A 21,204-nucleotide genomic window follows, 5' to 3' on the forward strand; every position below is an offset into this window, starting at 1 on the left:
TAAGCCCAGCTTTATCTACTAGCTATGTGACCCTCAGCAAGTCACTTCACTTCTCTGTGCCTTGGTTTCTTCAGCACACAGATGGTTAGGATTAAATAAGTGACTACATGTCAAATGCTTCTAGCACAGGGTACATGCTCTGAGTGTTGGTGAGCATTGTTGTTATCAAAGGCCCGAGAGGCATGAAATAGGGTCCCTCTTCGCCCAAGGCATCACATCCCCTTCATGAACAAAGACATTAGCTGAGGCCAGTTGGAACAGATTAATGGGGTTCCTTTCATTCAGCTTCCTAAAGGCATAAAATGACCCCTCCCTAGCTGGGGCCCTGCTTGTAAGGATAGCTGTGTGCAAGCCAGACTTCAGCCAAAATGCCCTAGGCTCTCCCCCAGATTCAGCCAGAACTGTCCAGATTCGTTGCAAAGGGCTTTGTTGGGCTCGGAGAGCTCAGAAACCATTACCTGCTATCCCTCTCCCTTCTTGGGAGGCCGGAGGTGGCCGTTAGGGAATAGATGCACCGCTCACACACCTAACTCTGGCCCCCATGGCTGTGGGCGGTAGGGGTTTGGCTACATGGGCTCAGCAGCAGCAGCAGGAGGGCCGTGTGGGGCAGAGTTGGGGGCCAACACCTGGGGTCCAGGCCCAGACGGTGGAGGCCCTGAAGTTCCTGTTCTGGCTCCATTTACAACAGGCTTCCTGGAGTCACGGTGCATTTTCCCAGGCGCCTGCTCTCGGCTTTCATAGCTGCCTCCCACCACCCAGACCCAGCTAGGCCGGCCTTCGGGCACCCAGAAGGAAGCAGGAGCCCAAGTCCTGGCTCACTTCGGTCAGTGCTTGGGCTGGCTTGCCGCGGCTTTCACACACAACTCTGCAGCCGCGAGGAGATGACCCCTCCCCTCCCCTCCCCAGGCCAGCCCGGCCCCGCCCCGCCCCCAGTGCCGCGTGGAGGGAAATCAGGAGAAGCTGAGGAATTGTTTGTAATTAGTGTGTTTTTAAAGGCTTTTCCGTGAGCCTTCAGCCGATTTCGGGGGAGGGCAGCTTGCCAGGGAGCATTGAAATGGAAATCCTGTGTTCTAGCCGGGACCCTCTTGGAAGGAGATTCTTCCCAGAGAAAAGACCAGAAGCCCCGCCCCGTCCCCCGGGTCTCCCGTGCGCGGCTGTGGTCATGGCGGGCTCAGCGATGTGTGGCGGCTTTGTGGAACGGCATTCCTGGCCAACGGGCCTCAGCTCTGCCTCGGGACCCCGCCATTCAGCCCCCGCATGAAAGGCCGCTGCCCGGGCCCGCAGCTCCCACTCTCCCCCACCCCAAGGACGCACCCATTCACCTCCTCTCCCCACCGCATCTCCCTTTCCCCCATTTTCCCCAAACGGGAGGCGCTGGCCCTGGAACATGGCACATCCAGGGCTACCTCCTCCCAAGCTACCCAGAGGTCATGTGTACAAGCAGCAATTCTAAGAACAGTCCCTCAGGCGTGAGCGGCATTTTACAGTTTGCAATGCCTTTGCACATCCACCAGGCCAGTTATTCCTCGTAGCAACCTCGCGAGGAGCTTCTATTATTATCAGTTCTCAAATGGGACTGGGGGAGGGGAATGCCTTGCCCAAAGCCCCTGGGCTAGCAACTCACAGAGCTGGGCCTAACCCAGGGGTCTGCAGGATGTCTCCTAACATTCCCACCCCAGGCTGCCTCTCCCACATGCTGGCTGACACGCAGTCAGGACTGTTCTTCTGGTGCAATCCCTGGGCCTTGTGGTCTGGGATCATTTCCTGTGGCCTAAAGTACTTATTTGCAAGTTGTAAGGACTGCTGGGTTTCTGGAAGCCTCGCTGAATGCTTCCAGCTGGGAATTTAACCTTCTCAGACCCAGCTGTGGATCATGAGAGCTCTCTTAGTTCCCACCCATTTTCCTGGAGCCCCCTGAGATAAATTAGTTGTGTCTGGGTGGGGACAATGGAGGAGTACTGGACTGGGATCCAGAAGACCTGCCTGGGCCTGGCTCTGACACCCACTTGCTCTGTGACCTTGGGCAAGTCCCTTCACCTCTCTGATCGCAAATCAAGGCTTAGAAACTGTGCTTCCCTGCCTGAGTTTGCAAGCCCAGCCTCTTGTTCTCACTGAAGTATGAACGGAATTGACCTTCCCTTCCGCAGCTCCTCCACAGCTCAAGGTCTTGTGAGAACCTTGGAATTGTTGCACCTGAGAGCCGATTATGTAGGCCCCTGAAGATAGTGGAAACCACTCCCCCCATCCTCCAGCATCAGACAGATGGGCAAACTGAGGCACAGGAAAGGGGAGCAAGCTAATAGTAAGGTTAGGATTAAAATCCAGATCAACAGAGGTGATACCAAAGGTAGTGTGAGAGATTTTAGCTTCCTATACTCTTCCACCACTTTCCCAAGCCTTCCTTTTATTCACATTTTACACATTATTATTAATTATAATAACATTAAAAATAAATGCATAGTTAAAATCCTGTGTAAAATGTTTATAAAGGTATCTTCAGAAAACTTCCCTCTTTTTATGTATCTGTAACACACATCCTCTGAGCATATACAGTGTTTGCTCGGCACATGCAGCCTCAAGGGGTGGCTAACCTCCCACCAGATCTCTGCTGCCCTCAAGGCCCTCTTATAGAGAGACTCAGTAGGCATGGGCCCCTTGCACTCTTCCCAGAAGCCTCCTCTTTGTGTTTGGGAACACACAACACCCGTGGGTACCTTCTTTTAGCCCAAGATCCCACCCCTCCTTAACTGGGGGAGGCTTCTCAGACAGAGCCCCACCCTCCTCCACTTCTGCCCTTACATTGGTTCTAGGAAGACAAAAGCACAAGGAGGAGAATCCGAGATTTACAAAGGAATAGTTTCATGGATGTTTCAGAGGTGACTCTGCCTGCCTTTCCCTCATGTCCTCCTCCTTCATAAAGGAAGCATTTTTTTTTTTTTTGGCAGAATCTCACTCTGTCACCCAGGCTGGAGTGCAATGGCATGATCTCAGCTCACTGCTGACCTTCACCTCCCAGGTTCAAGTCATTCTCCTGCCTCATCCTCCCGAGTAGCTAGGGTTACAGGTGCCTGCCACCACACCCGGCTAATTTTTGCACTTTTAGTAGAGACGGGGTTTCACCGTGTTGGCCAGGCTGGTCTCAAATTCCTGACCTCAGGTGATCTGCCCGCCTCGGCCTCCTGAAGTGCTGTGATTACAGGCATAAGCCAACGCGCCCGGCCCTAAAGGAAGCGTTTCTGAGCTTTCCCTAGTCCACAGAACATCAAGGAACTAGAGCATGCTACAGCTCCAATAAGCCCTTACACATCTCCATTTCAACTTTCTCAGGTTACAGATGAAGAAACTGAGGCCCAGAGAGGGGGCAGAAACTGAGAAACCTGGCAGAAGAGTGAAGACCAGAAACCTCTTCTGCCTCCACAGCCAATATTTTCCCACCGTCCCCTGTACCCTGCTGCCTCCTGCATACACGTACAGGCTCACCCATGTGTGTACTAATGCAGGTTGACGGCTGCTGGGAGGGTCACACATGGAGCCACACACTGGCCCATTCACTCTGACACATACCCCAGCTGGCCGTCCCCAGATACACACTCCACCATCCCCACTCGCCCACTTGCCTGCAACTACCCATCCCATCCCCTCCCCGCCATCCCCTCCCACAGGCACACCCACACTGATTCACAGGCCTCTCCCTGCTGGCTGCCCTGGGTCTCCCTTTGTTGATATGACTGCCCAGAGCTGCGCAGAGAAGGTGCTGAGGCAGGGGAGACAGGGAGGGGTGTGTTGGGGGGTTGGGAGGGGTGTGTTGGGGGGTATGAATGTAGACTGGATCCAGAAGGCTCCGACTGGTAGACGTGAGGCTCACCCACAGTTTGGATAGAGCAAAGCAAGGGGAAGACTCTCTAGTGTTTGGAGAGGGAACAGGAGAAGGAGACAAGGGCTAAATAGCCCAAGCAAGGTAAGCTCAGGAGTGGAGGGGCTGGAGCCCCATTCTGACAAAGCTGGGATGAGGTCCTGGAAGAGTAGCCTGGCAGCCATCCAGAAAGTGTCCGTTCGGGGACCACTGGACATTAGTCTAGACTGGAGGTAGGTGAGGGATGAAAGTGGGGGGCAGCCTCTCTAGAGCTTGGGGAAGAAATTGCTGAGCTGGAGAGAGGCCAGGCAGAGGTCCCCAAGCAAAGAGCTATGAGTTTGATAAGTCTCTTGGGCTTTATGAGATTGGACATTGCCTGACACCCTGTGGGTGGCAATCTGTGATTATTAGATAAATGAATCAATGAGCTCTGTCACCCTTTGCCATTGTCATCACAATGGCCTGGGCCTGAGCCCACCACACAGTCCTGGCTGACTTGGTGTGGCTGGCTGCATGGGGAAGGTTTCAAAGGACAGTGCCTTGAGGAAAGGAACTGAGCCCTTGGGCACCACTAGGTGGGATGGCACAATGGGGCACAGCAGGTGGGGCCCTGGGTCATCATCAGCCAGAGCTAGCAGGGCCCCTCCTAGTCTTTTTTTTTTTTTTTTTTTTTTTTTGAGATGGAATCTCACTCTGTTGCCCAGGCTGCAGTGCAGTGGTGCGATCTCGGCTCACTGCAACCTCCGCCTCACGGGTTCAAGCCATTCTCCTGTCTCAGCCTCCCGAGTAGCTGGGACTAGAGACACATGCCACCACACCTGGCTAATTTTTGTATTTTTAGTAGAGATGGGGTTTCACCATATTGGTCAGGCTGGTCTCGAACTCCTGACCTCAAGTGATCCCACCTCGGCCTCCCAAAGTGCTGGGGTTGCAGGCATGAGTCACTGTGCCCAGCCCCCTCCTAGTCATCTAATTTAACCTCTTCCCCACTCTCTTAGGTGAGGAACCTGAGACTCAGACTGGGAATGAATTTTCCAAGATCCTGCAGCCCACTGGTGACAGGGCTCAGCCTGGGGCTTGCCTTGCTCACCCAGTTCAGGCAGCTTACTGCTTCCCCTAGCTCCCGCCTCCGAGCTGCCTCAATCGCAGCACTCTCAGCTGCTGAAGTCTGCTTGGGAGCCTTGACCCAGTGGCTTCTGGGCCTGGGAGAGATGTGAAGAAACCAGGAAGGATAGAGAACATATAAAGTAAGAAGAGAGATGAACTTCTCTGGGGGAGCAGAGGAGGAACTACCGGGTCATAAGTAGAGTTGTGCATCTAGGAGACAGATGTCCATTCCAGCTCTTTTCTGCCACTCTGATGCCACTGAGGTGGAGCCAGTTGTTCCTCACTCTCAAAAAGTCCACAGGGCAAGGTTTGTGTTCCCCATACACCACACTGTGTGCACCCGCATGCACACACACACTGATGCACATGCACAGAGCCCTAGGGGGGAATCTGTCCCATTATGTGACAGAGGCAATGGTTATAAAGACAGTCTCTGTCCCTCCATCTCACAGTAGGGCCTAGCATTGCAGTTAGAAGGGAAGTACCGGGTGGCTTGGGGGACAAAGGCCCTTGGATTCCATACACCCCCGATGGATATTTTTCTTGTTAACATACAATGCTGCTTGCATAACTGGAACTGGCTAGACACTGTGAGAAATGTTTAGTGCTTGGGAAAAAAGCAGGAGGAGGAATAAACAGCCACAAAGCCACAGGGTCCCAGGGGCTGCTTTCCCAAAGATGGCCTGCTACCCCCACCCTCCCACATTCCATGAATGGGGTTCTGGAAAGGAGGCTGCGAGGAGCGAGCAAGCGCTCCTCTCAGCCACACCAAATGGCCCACTGGGTGTGCAGGGCTTGTCTCTTTGCACAGAACCCAAGGTTCTCCGTGGCCTCTCATCTTTTTGTCCAGCTGACCCAGCAGGACCCTCTGGTCCTGGATTCTGGTCAGATCCAATCTCTAGGTTGGGTCCAGGCTGGGTGAGCAGCAGTTGGACAACTGTCAGGGCCTAAGCCGAAGGGATGTCTCCACATGCCTAATCAGGTCTATGTAGAAAAACCAGTTGTTTCTATTCAACCCAAGCCCCAGTCTTGGCCCTAATTCCAGCGATAAAGTGATCCCTGAGATGGTAAGCAGTGGCTTAAGGATGTGGGAAAGATGAGGGGGAGATGATCAAAGAAAACTGATTTTATCAGATGATTTGGGAAAACTTCTTTGGCGAAAATGTGGCAAACTCCTTTGTCCCCTCAGCTGGCCCCCTTAGCATTGTCAAATGCATAGGCCTTATCTTTAAATACAGGGCTAGGATGAAAGGACAAGGGAAAATGGGCCCAGATGCCTCAACCCAAGTGTGCAAGGAGATGCATATGGGTACGTGTGCAAGGCCAATGAGCAAAGATGGCATGATGCCCGTCCTCAGCCACCAGGGCCAAGCCATATGAAAACCACCTTCTTGATGCTTCCCTGGAGCCAACAGGCCCAAGGGTAAATAGTCCTCAGAAACTGACATTCTCTCACTGTAGGCTTTGGGGTGGGGAGGGTGAGAAACATTGTATCCCCTGGCCCCTGCTCCTCAGTTCTTTTGCAGACAACTTCCTGTTGCCATACCCTTAAGCCTTTTCTGGAGGCAAGACTCCCCAGAACTTCATTTTCTTCATTCCCACCTCTGCCTTTCCCATTACCTTTTGGGAGGTGGACTCCTTGAAAAGAGGCCGTGCTAGGCCCCAAGCATCCCATTCCAGTTCTCGTTCTGCCTGCCCCCTGGAAAATGGGTAAGGGGGATCTGGTGACTGGCACCCCTGGGTCCTTAAATGAGAAGCATGTTTGTTTATAGCCAGAAGAAATTCATCCCTACTCCTACCTACCCCCTCCCACGTCTATGTATACGTCTCAGAAGTTCCTGCCACGGCCTCTGCACCAAGCTGGCTGGGGAGGTGGGGTCCCCTCCTCCCACTTCTCCCAACCTTCCCACCCCTGGATCCCCGAGAGGCGGGGCTGAGGCAGCTGCCACATTCAGCGTGGCAGAGCCGCTAGCTCAGTACAAATCAGAAACACATTGGAGGCATGCAGGCCGGGCGGGGAGCAGACAGGCCGGGGCTGGGGCCCATTAAGGCCGGAGCCCGGCCGCGCTGTTTACCGTCTCAGCACAAGGTTTCAGGTTTGCCTCTTGATTGTTTGTTTGTTTCAGAGATGAGAAAGGCCAAGAAGGCAGCTGACAAGGACCATGGGGGGCATGGCGGGGAGGGGGCACGGAGGCCCTGGCTCTCACAGGTTCTCCCCACCCTGTGTAGGAGAACTCACCAAGTGTAGGAGAAGCAAGCTGCCTCTTTTCCCTACCCCCACCCCCAAATTTCAACCAGATGTGCAGTCAAGATTCTTCCTCTCTTGGTTGGGGGAAACAAAAGAAATTAAAAATGGGACCCTAGAGACACCACTTTAAAAAGAACCCTAATATAAAGAAGGGATGAAAGGGAGACACAGGAAGGACTTCCGGAGGTGCAGGTGAAATGGGAGAAGTGAGGGGGGTAGCTCACCCCTTTCCCGAAAGACAAGTTCCTAAAGATTCCTATCTGGGGTTGGGTGGTTGCAGGGAGAGTGGTGCTGCCTGGAAGGATGATTGCTCTGGGAGGTCCCACTGAGTCTCAGATGTAAAGGATTCAAAGATGTCCGCAGACATGAATAGAGTCTATGTATCTTGATTCAGTGAGTCCTGACTTAATCAGGGCTGGCAGTAGAGACCCTGGAGCCCAGCCCTTCACTGAGAGACAGAGACTCTGAGGCCCAGGGAGGGGAAGGCATTGCTCAGGATAGCACGGCAGATCAGGTTCTGGACAAAACCTGCATCAGAGGTCTGCTGGCTCCCAGTCCAGTGCTCTTTTCATTTTGTGCTGCTCCCCTTGCTCAAATGTTGTGATTTTGTAGGAAAGCAGATTCCGGGCTTCTCTCACCCAGTCTCACCCCAGCTCAAACCTAGTGTCTCGGCGTTCTCTTTCAGGGGATCTCTGCAAAGTCTGAAAGTTCTCTCTGGATTTGCCCTGCAACCACAGCTGCCTGTGAGGGGGTTTCTACTAGTGCCTGCCTCTTCACCCAGGCCAGTCTCAAATTGGTTGTGAACAGTGTTGCCAAATGGTGAGCACCTGAGTTTAGGTGACTGGGCCAGTGACCTTGTTCCTGGAAGCAGAGCTTCCAGCCTGCCACTGGCTAGGCCAACCCAGGCTACCAAGAGTTTCATGCCCAGCACTGTTCAGTCCCTACTCAGCTCCTCCCTCATCTCAGATCTGTCTGCCTCCTTGCTAAGTCTGTTGTAAACCTGGTCTCCTTCCATGCCCACCAGAGGCCAGGCTGAGGGAGTAGAGACCCTCTGGTCTAGTCTGTAGCAGACTCCAAGGCTGTCTCTGGATGCTCTCTGGACTCCTGGAGGGACCTGGACAGAGATGGTCCCCACAACATATACATACTTGCACACATACACTGTTTCCAGAAGCATCTGGTGACGGCTATTCTTCCACTTGTGCCTAGGGAACTGGCCAAGCCTCACCCTACTGTTAAGACTACTAGCCTTGCAGTAACCCATGGCCCATTGTCTACACAAAGCCCTTACCCCAAGGGGCTTTGAAAACGCCTGTGTTGGTGTCCATGCTAACAGCGCTAAGGATCAATGCTAAAGAACAGGTTTGGGGAGATGGTGACCAAGGAGATTACATTCTCTTTCAGTGACCCCCTCCTCTCTCTCTCTCTCTCTCTCTCTCACACACACACACACACACACACACACACGCACACACACGCACATGCACAAACATCCTCCTCGTTCCTCTCTCTCTCTTTCCCCCCTCACTCCCCAGTTCTCTTTTTTCTTGCAATAAATTCTAAACAGATGGGCAAGTCTTCTACCCCCACTTCTGAAGTTGAGAGGGAATATCAGCCATGGGGGAACAAGAAATCACTCCCTTCCTCAGACTGGATCATCCCAGCCTCTCTGGGCCTCCCTTTCCAGTGTCTCATGCCTCACTGGATTAGGCCAGATATTACAAAGTATTTCCTTAGTCCTTTTTGTTCTGCGTCTACTATTGACACTTGTGCTTTCCTCACTGCAGGGCCTTAAACACAGTGGGGGGTGAGGAGGAGGGAGGGGGGAGGACACACTTTCTAGGATTCAGCTATCTGAAGGGCCAGACCCAGGCTGCAACCCTATTATCACAGGGGAAGAAAAGCTAAACTCTTGGGCATGACTGAGAATATCAATGGAGTGTCGTGTCTGCCTATACAATCTCTCTAAGCCTAGAGACAAGCACAAACAGAAACAGCAGCATTTGGAGCAGTCAAGTGCTGCTTCTTGCTTTGCAGCAAGAGCTGGGTCTTGTTATTTGAGCTATAGACAGAGGGATTTCTATGTCTCTATGTGATTTTCCCTCTCAGTGCCAAGGCCCAGAATCCCTATGCATAGGCAGGGCTGGGACAAAGCCTCTCACATCTCAAAGACGTTCCCAGAATCAGCAGCGGGGACAAAGTTGGGCTGAGCTACCTGGTTTCTTCGGCTTGCAGCCCCTTATGGCTACGGCTGTGGCCACAGAGCCAGCACCCTGGCCCCTGGGGTTGACCTTTAAACTCAGCTGAAGCTTCACCTGGACTCTTAGACCCCTGGCTTGGGTGTCATCATCACCTGCAACTGGTTTCACAACAACTTGTGCCTCTGCCTTGCACCCCAGATCCAGCAGCTAACCCCCAAGCTTATCTGTTTGGGCCCTTCATAGGACTATGGAAGGATGCCATAAGAGGGACACAATCGCTACTTACTTCTCTGACAAGTAATAATAGCAATGATAACTAACACCTTTTGAATGCTTACTATGAGCCAGGCACTGTTCCAAGAGCTTTATATGTATGCTATGACATAGAAACTCAGCATTGCTCTCATTTGAGGCGAGGGACCTGAGGCACAGAGAGGTTGAGTAACATGTCCAAGGTCACACAGCTAGCATATATAAGAAGTGGGATTCAGCCAAGTATAAAGATCATGCCCTCAAGCACATAATCACTGCCTTCCAGGGCTGCTGCCCTGTTTTCTCAGTCTTCCCAGGATTGCAGTCAGGCCTCCAAACCCCATGCCCTGTGGCTATTCTTCGATTGGCTGCCTATCAGAGTCTTACCAGATGCCACCCACCTGCCTAATACCTCTCCAACTTTCCGACCCTAGGCTCACCGGCCCTCCTGCCTGCCAGGCAGGGCCTTGGCTTCTTGCCATCTGATGGGACCTTCCCCCATTACCTGCCCTGCTCTATCTAGGGCATCTCTTCAGAACCGACAGCATTGTTACCTCTACTGGAGATTTAGCATGGTGCTGTCCAATAGAAATATAATGCGAACCACATATGGAATTTTCTAGTAGCTCAGTTCAAAAAGTTTTTTTTAAAAACAGGTGAAATTAATTTTAGTAATATATTTTATTTCACTCAATATGTCCAAACTATTATTTCAACATGTAATCAATATAAAAATTATTAATGAGATGTTTTACTTGTGACCTTCCACAGTAAATCTTCAAAGTCCAGTGTTTATTTCTGCTTCCAACACATGTCAATTCCAAGTAGGCACAGGTCAAGTGCTGACTAGCCACAGGCAGCGAGTGGCTACTGTATTGAATTGCACTGATCTAGAGACACAGTGTGGACCTGGAGGGGCCCAGAGTACAGAAGATAACGAAAATAATGCAGAGGCAGGGTCAGTACACTGTGCAAGGGAAGCAGGAAGCAAGAGGGATATTGACTTGGGAGCTAAGAGTCCTGGGTTCTACTCTCAGTGCTGATGCTACATGACCAGGGAGTTTGAATAAATACTTCACCTTCTCTAGATATTACAACTGTATTACAATGAGAGGATTGGCCTGAAGACTCTTCCAGCTTAAACATTCAACCACCACCGCCTCCTATCTCCCCACACACCGAGGGTATCCAGTTATTAGTAAAAATAGAAAGTCCAGTAAGTGATGCAGTTCTCAGGAAGCAAGATGAGCACTGGTAGAGCCCCATTTCTCCAGACCATAAAACTGTGGCCTCTTCTGGAAATATCCCTGGTTTTGTGGAACTTGGCCCTTCATCCCTCAGAACCAAAGGACACTGAAACTCGGCCTTGGACTGTCACAGATAGACACTTAAATCGATGCAGAGTCAGGTCACCTTTCCAACAACAGGAGCAGCTTAAGCACAAGTCAGCCCAGGAGTATATCAGTCAGTCGGTTCTCAACTTTTTGAGAACCCTCCTGGCTCAGTGTTTCTCAATCTTCATTCATGCGCATCCACCTCCACATTCTGTGTATCCCATATCAACCAAAAAGGTTTGATACAAGCTTGACTTTCTGGAGGTCAGATCACGGAGAAGAAAATAGGTATCTTGAATCTGCTTCTACAAATTACACATGCCCTTGGGAATTCTGTAATCCACCACCAGCACATCCCTACCTCCTGACCAAGCTCACAGTCATTGGCCTAAATGAAAACACTTTTTCCATTAGAGAAGTGTTTTTAGTAGAGTTCTAATCCTGAGATTTCAGAAGACAAGGGAATTTTCCAGTGATTTGGGCTAGTTATAATCCACTTGGAGCCATGTTGGCCTATTAGAATTATTCTTCTAAAGAAAATATAGCCTGCTCAAAGTTATTACTGGAGTAGCCTTATCACCAAGGTCAAATGTTGTAGAATTAAAATAAGTATTCTACTTCCAGTTCATAAAAAGAAATAATTTTTCTTTTTGTTTCATTATCATTATTTTGAGACAGAGTCTCACTCTGCCACCCAGGCTGGAGTGCAGTGGCGTGACCACAGTACACTGCAACCTGGATCTCCCGGGCTCAAGGGGTCCTCCTGCCTCAGCCTTCTGAGTAGCCGGGACTACAAGTGTGTGCCACCACACCTAGCTAATTTAATTTTATTTTTTTTGTAAATACAGGGTCTCGCCATGTTTCCCAGGTTGGGCTCAAACTCCTGGTCTCAAGCAATCCTCCTTCCTCGACCTCCCAAAGTGCTGGGATTACAGGTGTGAGTCACCACACCCTGCTAGAAGTCATTTTTCTTTGGTAACTTAAGACTTTGTTTATGACGGTGGGATGGGCCAGTGTATGTATTGATAGGGGAAAACCTTTGCAAATGTGGTCCAGGACACAGAAAAAAAAAAAATGGACATTTTGCTTGGACATTGCCCCTGAGACAAATATTTCAAGACTTGGTTACAGCTTTTGGCTATGGGACCTTGGGTAGGTTTCTTCCCTTCTCTGAGACTTGGCGCCCCCATCTGTAAGGTGGGATCAACAGAGCCAGCCTGCCTGAGTCCCAGAGTTGTTATGAGGGAAGGGCCTATGAGATAACTAACTTGCAAACAGAATTTGTAGACTTCAAAGTGTTGAGCACATGTGAAGGGTTATCTCCCCACCCAGAGGAAAACAGGGGTACAAACGCAGAGACTATCCTGTCTTTTGGCTATCTTCTGCACGTTCAGTGTCAGTGGGGAGGCTCAGAAAATGTTTTGTCTACTATGGTTGAAGGGTAGATTGGGCACTGGGAAGCAACCAGTGCCCAGGAGGAGTGGAAGGAATTCCTGAGTCAGAGGTGAGAATGGAAGAGGCAAAGGATGTAAAGATCTTGGGTAGGATCTTGAGCAAAGTTAATAACAATAATTTTTAAAGCTTATAGTTTATAGCATTCTACTTTTCGAGAAAACACTTGTGCAAATATTAATCATCATAACAACTCTGAGAAGTGAGAGCTATTATTATCTCCACTTGACTGCTGAGGCCCAGAGAGGGTAAGTCATTTATCCAAAGACACACAAGGCTAGTAAATGACAGAGCTAGGATTTGAATCCTAGGCTGTCTGATGACAAAGTTATCCTCTGTTCACACCATGCTGCCCCTGACCCCAAGAGAACCGTGGACAAGCACACAATAATACTGACAGACTCATGGCACTGTCCAGGCACTGTTCTATGTCCCTTGTGCATATTATCTCATTTAATGCTCATTACACCCCTGTCAGGCAGGTATCATGATTATCCTCCTCACTACATAGGGAATACTGAGGCACAGAGACACTAAGTCACTTATCTAAGGCTACCCAGCTGCCAAGTGGCAGAGCTGAGATATGAAGCTGGCCATCTGGCTCCGGCGTCCTTAACCACTTCCCCATGCAGTGTTTTAGGCCAAGCTGTCTTGCCCAGGCAGTGGCCTAAAGGAGGCACCACCTATGAGCCTCTTAGTTAGTGGCAGCTGGGAAACAACCCAGGCCCTCCTCTGCAGGCTGGATCCAGCATGCCCTCCCCAGGAGTAGTGAGCCACCATGCCCATCTTTTTTTTTTTTTTCTCGAGACGGAGTCTCACTCTGTTGCCCAAGCTGGAGTGCAGTGGCAAGATCTCGTCTCACTGCAACCTCTGCCTCCTGGGTTCAAGCGATTCTCCTGCCTCAGCCTCCCAAGTAGCTGGGACTGCAGGCGCGTGCCATCACGCCTGGCTAATTTTTTGTATTTTTTTTAGTAGAGATGGGCTTCGACATGTTGCCCAGGCTGCTCTCAAACTCCTGACCTCAGGTGATCTACCCACCTCGGCCTCCCAAAGAGCTGGGATTACAGGCATGAGCCACCACGCCCGACCATACCCACCTTTTAAGAGAGCTCAGCCAAGCAGAAGCAAGCTCAGCCTGACAGAGAGGCAAGATGGTGTAGTGGAAAGAATGTGGCCTCTAGCATCAGACAAACCTGAGTTGAAATTTTGGCTTTGGAAATTACTTTGTGACCTTGGGCAACTCACTGAACTTCTGTGGATTTCAGTGTTCCACATCACTAAGGGCTGTTGTGAGAAGTAAATGAAATGGCTATATAGAAAAGTGAATTATATACTCTAAAGTGCTCTTGAAGGTTAGTTATAATTGTTAGTTGTTCTATAGGGCTAAGTTCCTTGGCCGAGGCTGGGCCACAGCGGCGACACGGAGAAGTGGGCTTTAGAAATGCTAATACCATGGGTGAGTGACAGTGCGAGGACAATGGAGGAGGGCGCTGTGAATGGGGCCGCCGAGGCCTGGGAGCCGGGCTCCCCACGTGGGAGCTAGGTGGGGGAGGGGCGGGAGGGGAGAAGCGGGTCCCAGCCTAGGGGCTCCGAGCCTGGGCTAATTGGAAGGGGCTGCAGCTCCGGGGGCAGGAAGGGGGAGGGGATTACCTGCTGGTCGGCCGCGGAGGGGCAGGGCTCTGAGGAGGTGGCGGGCCCTGCCGGCATTGGGAGGGGGCGCCGAAGAGCCTTGGACCCGCTGACCTGGAGACCTGGAGAAAAACGATGGGGAAGCCAGCGAAAAAAGGCCCTGGGCCTAGGCCTGCTGGGGTGAAAACTGAGCAGGGGTTTTTGGGATGGGCAACTCTAGGTCCAAGCCTCTCCTGAAGGTAGGAAAGACATGACAGCTAGTTTCCAAAGTCAGCTCGGATCCTGACCACCTTGGGTTGACTTGGGAATCAGCCTCCCCAGAGAGCGAGGGAGCGAGCGAGAGGTGTGCGGGTGCGTGTGATGGGTTGGAGGGTAGGGGGAGGCAGGAGCTGGGTTCTTCTCTTCTTCCCCCACTCCTCACCCCGTCTCTTCCCTCTCTTCCTCTTCTCTCACCCCTCTCCTTTTGCCCTCCCCTCCCCCTCCACCATGAAGGCTGTTTTTGTTCCTCCTCCTGGCCTAGCCCCTGAGGTGTGCAAACAGGAAGGACCTCTCCCTGGGCAGTGAGTAAGGAGGGAAAAATGAGGTGTTGAAAAGATGACAAGTCGCCCTGTCAGAGCTCACCTTGGCAGGGAGCAGGCGGCAGGGGCCTGTGGGTGGTTGGGGGAGGTCGGCCCTGGAAGCCAGCCTACATGTGCCCAGAGCCAGGCAAGCTGATACGCAACAAGCAGGCACTGTGTATGCGTTTGTTTGGTTTAGAAAAGTCTAGCCCCCTCCCATTCCCACCATCAAAGATTCCTTCCTTTCCTTCCCAGTAGGAAGAGTAAAAGCCGCTGGGCCAGCGGTTTAGTGTATGATTGAAGGAGGAGGGGCACTGGGAGAGGGCTGGGCAGGAGGCCCAAATCTGTCTTCTAAACTCCGAGACTTGGATCCCAAAGCCTCCTGGACATCCCTTGCATGTTTCAAAGGCTCCTCGCCCTTGACACATCCTAACCTGAATTCATCAATGCCACTTTCCACACCCGTGCATTCGGTCTCTCCTATATGGCTCCTATCTCAGTAAATGACCTCATCCTTCAGCCACCCAAGCCAAAATCTTGGGAGTCATCCAAGACTTCCTCATATCCCCGTTTGGATTGGTCTCCCAATCTGTTCAGTTCTCTCTTATCTCTCAAATCTGTCTCATCTCTCTTCCCTGTGGCCACGACCCTATTTCAGCTTCCTTCATTCATTTACTCATTCGGCAACTTTTCATTAAGCCCTTACCGTGTGCCAGGCACCGTGCTAGCCACTGAAGATTTGGCTGTGAATAAATCTGATCTGGTTCACACTCCCATGGAGTTTTGTGTCAGGCACAGCTGGGCTCACTGCAGTGGGATGGGGCCGACAAGACGAGCCAGAACACGATGGTTAAAAGCAGGGATTCAGGTCAGGCATGGTGACTCACGCCTGTGATCCCAGCACTTTGGGAGGCCAAGGCAGGCAGATCACCTGAGGTCAGGAGTTCGAGACCAGCCTGGCCAACATGGTGAAACTCCATCACTACTAAAAACACAGCTGGCTCTACCACTCATAACTGTGTGGCCTTGAGCAAGTCACTTAATCTCCTTGTGCTTCAGTTTTCTTTGTGTAGAAGATGCAGATGATGATAGCACCTACCTCACAGGGCTAATCTCAGGGTTGACTACATTGATATTTTAAAGTGCCAGGTAGCACAGTGTTCTATTCGCATTGTTAATTTTATTATTTAAAATATGCAGTGAGGCAAGGCCTGACCATAAACCAAGTTCCAGGAGTCCAGGGAGAGGCCAGGCTGGGCTGGGAAGCAGTGGGTCGGATTGCAAGAATATGACAGCAGGAGCTTGCCATGGTCCCGTCAAGAATTCAGCACAAGGAAATCCAACCGAGTCCTCATTAGCTGGCAGAGGCCTGTCATAGGACCTCCAGGTGCAGCATCCAGAAATCCAAAGGATATGAAGCAAAGGGTAGCATAACAGTTACTGCCAAGAAGGCTGGACTAGCAGCTCCAGCTCTGCTGCTTCCTAGCTATGTGACCCTGAACAGGTCATTTCCCCCTCTGAGCCTCAGTTTCCTAAGGATGGCAGTTGGCAAGTGCTGAGAGCTTAATATGTGCCAGGCACTGTCCTATGCACCTGCTCCCTGCAAAGGGAGCTACTATTATTTAACTCCCATTTTACAGATGAGAAAACTGAGGCACAGAGCGCTTCAGGCTCTTGCCCAAGGTCACAGAGCAAGTGAAGTGCAAAACTCAGACCTGAAGGCAGGTATCTTTGAGACTAGTGATCAGAGCACCTTCCTTATAGAGCTGCTGGAAAAATTCCCTGAGATGATACTTAGGGAAGTGTTTTAACAGGCTGGCAGGCTGCCCAGGAAGGACTGTCATCAGACTGTGGGCTCTTGCCACTGGGCTGAGGCTACAAAGGCTAGACCAGCAAAAGGAAGCCTGAGCCTCAGGCATCAAACAGGCCCTGAGGCAGCATCAGCAACTCCAGAAACAGGCCAGAATTCCGCTGGTCAGAAGCAGGGCTCAAGGTCAATCCTGGGCTAGTGGCTAATAACCCATGAGACTGAGGGCAGAGACCATTTTCCTCACTTTTGGATTTCCCAGTGCTCCACAAAAGGAAGTACTTAATAAATATAGGAAGGAAATGGCACTTTTAGAGTGCCTCCTGTGTACCACCACGGCACTAGTCCCTCATGTCCTCTTTGAAGCAGTTCTGTGAGGTTATCATCCCCCTTCAACTGATAAGGAAACTGAGGCTCAGAGAGGTGAAGTGTCTCACTAAAGATCTAGAGCTGATAAATAGTCAAGTGACTCTTTCAACCTAGAGAAGAGAGGGAAAAAAAAAAAAAACAGTACAAAGAACCCCTCCCATTCATGGCAGGGGAGGAAGGTGCATTTTAAAACCCCAATTGACAATTTTCTGGTGATCATGGGCCTTACCACCTCTGCCTCACACTACCCATCTATAGCCAATGGACGAGCTCTACCTCTGCAGAGCCAACACAGGACGAGATTTGCACTTACATGTCCTAAGCCTTCACTGACAACCCTTGGGGACTGGGCCATAGAAGCCCCCATCCTCTCTGGCCTAAAAACTTGGTGCTGTGGGACTTTTCCACGTGAGAACAAAGAGACCAGCAGGAATTTCCGACTCTCACAACCCTAGATAAGATCCCAGGTCAGCTACCCTCTTAGCTGAAGGGACTCTGGGCAAGCTTTGGGCTTTTCTTTTCCCAGTGCCCAGCCTGGGAGGGAGGAGTCGATGTGGCAGCCATGTCTAATCAGGCGGGGCCCCATGACACAGAAGCTCCTTCATCTAGGCCTGCGGAGGGGTCAGACTGGGGCTCTGGGAGGGGCCACAGGAGACACAGAGCCCATCCAGCCTGGACCAGCCCACATTCCTCAGCAGGCCTGGATGGGGTGGGCACGCGCAACAGGAAGCCAAGCCCTTCACCAAGAGGCTAAGCCACCATCTGTGCATGTAGACAGCAGTGAGCAAAGTGCCTGGGCCAGCAGAGTCAATTGCACAGAAAAAAAATAGCAAACATTTTGCTTCCTCCCCCTACTCCCGCCCCCACCCCACCATCATGCAACACTCCGCTTCCAAAGGGAATGTTGGAGTCCTGCTAACTATTTTTCTCCAGACTGGGGCCAGGCATCCGGAGCCAGCCTTGCTAAGTTGCTGAAGACAGAACGATGAGGATGAGGTGGAGGGATTCTTTCTACCCAGGGAGTAGTTTGTTTGTTTGTTTGTTTGTTTGTTTTCCTTCTGAACCTTAAGCTCCTACTGCCCCAGCCCAGAGAAAAAAGAGCTAGGAAAAACAACAACAAACAACAACAATCCCATTAAGATGGTATAGTATATTTTGTCTATCATTTGCTCATTCCCATCACTCTATGGGATAGGGATTTTTTGGGGGTCCCATTTTATAAATAAGCAAACCAAAGCTGAGAGAGGGCATATGCTTGATCAAGACTCGCAGTTAATTAGCACTAAAACTGCTTCAGACCCAGGTCTGACTCCAAATGCTGTGGTCGTTCCACTAGGCGACACTGCCTGGGTGCAAAGCCTCTTTGCAACTCCAACACAGGACCAGGGTGGCCAACAAGGGCCTGCTTGGCTTCCCTCAGGAAGATCCCGGCCTGAGAGGTTTCAGTCAGTGTTTGAGCAACATTTTAATTGTCTCTTAATTCTTTCTCCCCAATCATCTGCTTGTTGAAGAGAATTTAAGAAATGCCCTCAAAAAGGAAAGACAATTAAAATTAACTACATCCCACCACTAAGAGAGAATCACTGTTAGCTAACTTCATGGTAGGTTTCCTGATAATCTTTTTATTATGCACATATACGATGTGGAGATCTCTTTTACATACCTGAGATCATGGTGGACCTGCTTTCAGTGCTGGGCCACCTTCCAGCCCCCACATCATGTCTTCATGAGGCTAGCTCAACTGCAGTTCTTCTTCTCCGTTGGAGACCTGCTGGAGCCACAATTTCTGGTTCCCCGGCGGGGGCCTGACCTTGTAGCTGAAAGTCCCGACTGGCGTTTTTCCATTTATATCCTGACAATAGACTCCCCACTTCATTACTACATTACTAGATGTCACTTGGGAGGGTCTTTCTTTCACAACTCAGGGTCTCACGTGCACAACACAAACACACGCACACACACACACACCCCACACCACACACGGTACTGTTTCATACCTCCATGCCTTTGTTCATTCCGGCCCTTTGCCTGAGATTTCTGCCCTTTTTTCTCCCTCCCTCCCTCTTTCTCTGTTTCTGTCATGTATACACATGGTAAAAAACAAAACAAAAAAAAAAAACGAACAAAAATAAAAACAAAATCAAATTAACATAACAAAAACTCCAAAAGGGAAAAAGCATACAGTGAGAATTGAGGCTCCTCTTGTCCCTCACTTTGGGCCGTTTCTTATATATCGTCTTTCCTGAGATATTCTGTATATTCGTTAGTACAAATGAATATGTATCTTTTGTGAAACGTGAATGATAATAACTGCCCACTGTTTCACACCTTGCTTTTGTAACTTCTTGATTTTTTGATACTGCTGCACGGCAATAACTGTGGATGTGCCTCATGCTGGGTATAGGCTGTCTAGCGAAGTATCTGATGGCTGTGCCATAATTGATTAAACCAGGCCCCTAGTAATGGACATTTAAATGCCTTTCTGTCTCTTGCTACTACAAACAATGCAACAATAAAGATACTTGTACAAACAACTTTGTGCTTTTGCACATGTAGCATAAATTCCTACTACTGGAATTGCTGGGTCAAAAAGTATGTGGATTTTAAATGTTAATACATTTTACTAAAGGGCCCTTCAAACAAATGGTAACAACTGACACCCCCACCGTCAAAGACAACCCGACAATGTAGAAAGGGCCCATCCTACACTCCCTTTCCTTACCTGTTTGGTGCCTCTGAGGCCCAGCCCTTCCCAGCTGGGCCAGCCAGGCTCTTTGCTCTCAGGTCACCCTGTGCCTGCCTCCACATTGCCTTTCACAAAGAATATGGCAAACCTATGTCTGTCTGTCTCCCACACTGGACTATGAGCTTTTTGAGGGAAGGACTAAGCCCTACTCATCTCTTGCAGGCCCCAGTTGAACACACCACAGGCAGGAGCTCAATCAATATTTGTTGAGCTAAACTAGCCAACTCTGAACCTCCGTTTTTGAGTGCAAGAGTGGGCAGAAATGTGTTTGCTGAATGCAATTCGAGCATGGTCCTGACTGAGCAGAGCCTTGGGCTTGGTTCCCTGGGTCCCTGCAGATCTGTCTCCATGGGTTCGGTGGCCCAGTCACACACCTCTGACTATGAGCAGACACTATCTGCTAGTCCCCAGTTCTATGTATGAATTCTTCTACGTATGTGTCTTGTTTCTCCTCTTCCTCCTACCAAAGTGCCTGACTTCTATTGTCTGCGTGCCCCTGGGCTGCTCTTGCCCTGGTCCCACAGTGCTGTGCTTGGACGCAGGTAGCACACAGTGCTTATGACCAGAGTGCCTGAATGGGGTCTAGCTGCAGCCAGTTGGGGGTTCTACATTGACGTCCAGATCCCCAGGTGCAACCCACCACGCTGGGACTAGGATGGATGGGGAGAAAACATCTCTGCTGCCCTCCCCCACCAAGCAAACATGCTCTTGCTCTGTCTTCAGAATGTCATCACCTTTCTGAACATTGGTCTCCTTACCACTCACCTGGGGTTGATGGCAGGGTCTAGTGAAATCAGTGAATGCAAAGGGGTCTGGGGAAATCTTATCCAAATGTGAGAGATTGTGAAGTCTCACTAATGTTTTACCACCCTTCTTGGGATAGTGAAGTACCCAGGGAGGAAACAGGAGGAAGGGGGGCCTCCAGGGGTCAGCAAAACCCACAGCAAAGGGCCTAGCCACTAAGTTCCAGGCTGCAGAGGCATATGCCAAGGCAGGCTGAAAGGGTTGCCCAGGGGTCCCAGAATCTGGCTTGCTCCACACCAGACCTTGTGCAAGGCTGGGACCGTGTCGGCAAACACCCTATCAGCTTCATTTTATTCAGAGGTTCAATCCAGGCCAAAGAGGGGTGTGCTGAAGCTTGTTGCCATGTATTTCTCCATCTTCAGATAAATGCCACCTTCTCTCCACAGGCCTTGGGTATGAGAACAGCCTCTGACACACTGGGGATTCCACAGGACAAACAGAAAATGGGATAGAGTTTGAGGGTTGAGAGGGTGGCAGGAGGGGAGGGGGGCGCCAGGGCCTCAGAGGCTGGGGGTGGGAGTGGGGCTAAGCTTGGTCCAAGTCCCCATGACCCCTACTGCGTTCTCTGAACACAGCCCCTGCTTGAGCCTACCTTGGGAGAGGAATCTATTCACGCTGTCACCCAGTGTTGCAGAACACTTTTGTGCCAAGCAGTGCATGCTGGGACTGTAGAAATGGCTCACACATAGCTTTTGACATCAAGAACTTAGAGATGGGAGACACAGAGAGGCAAGGAGCTAGGGGATATTGAATTTTTCTTTCCAGGAGCTGGCAAATTAGTTTTTTTTTTTTTTTTCTTTTTTTGAGATGGAGTCTCGCTCTGTTGCCCAGGCTGGAGTGCAGTG

This window comes from Macaca mulatta, chromosome X, assembly GCF_049350105.2.
Source record: "Macaca mulatta isolate MMU2019108-1 chromosome X, T2T-MMU8v2.0, whole genome shotgun sequence".
In the NCBI taxonomy this organism is placed as follows: Eukaryota; Metazoa; Chordata; class Mammalia; order Primates; family Cercopithecidae; genus Macaca; species Macaca mulatta.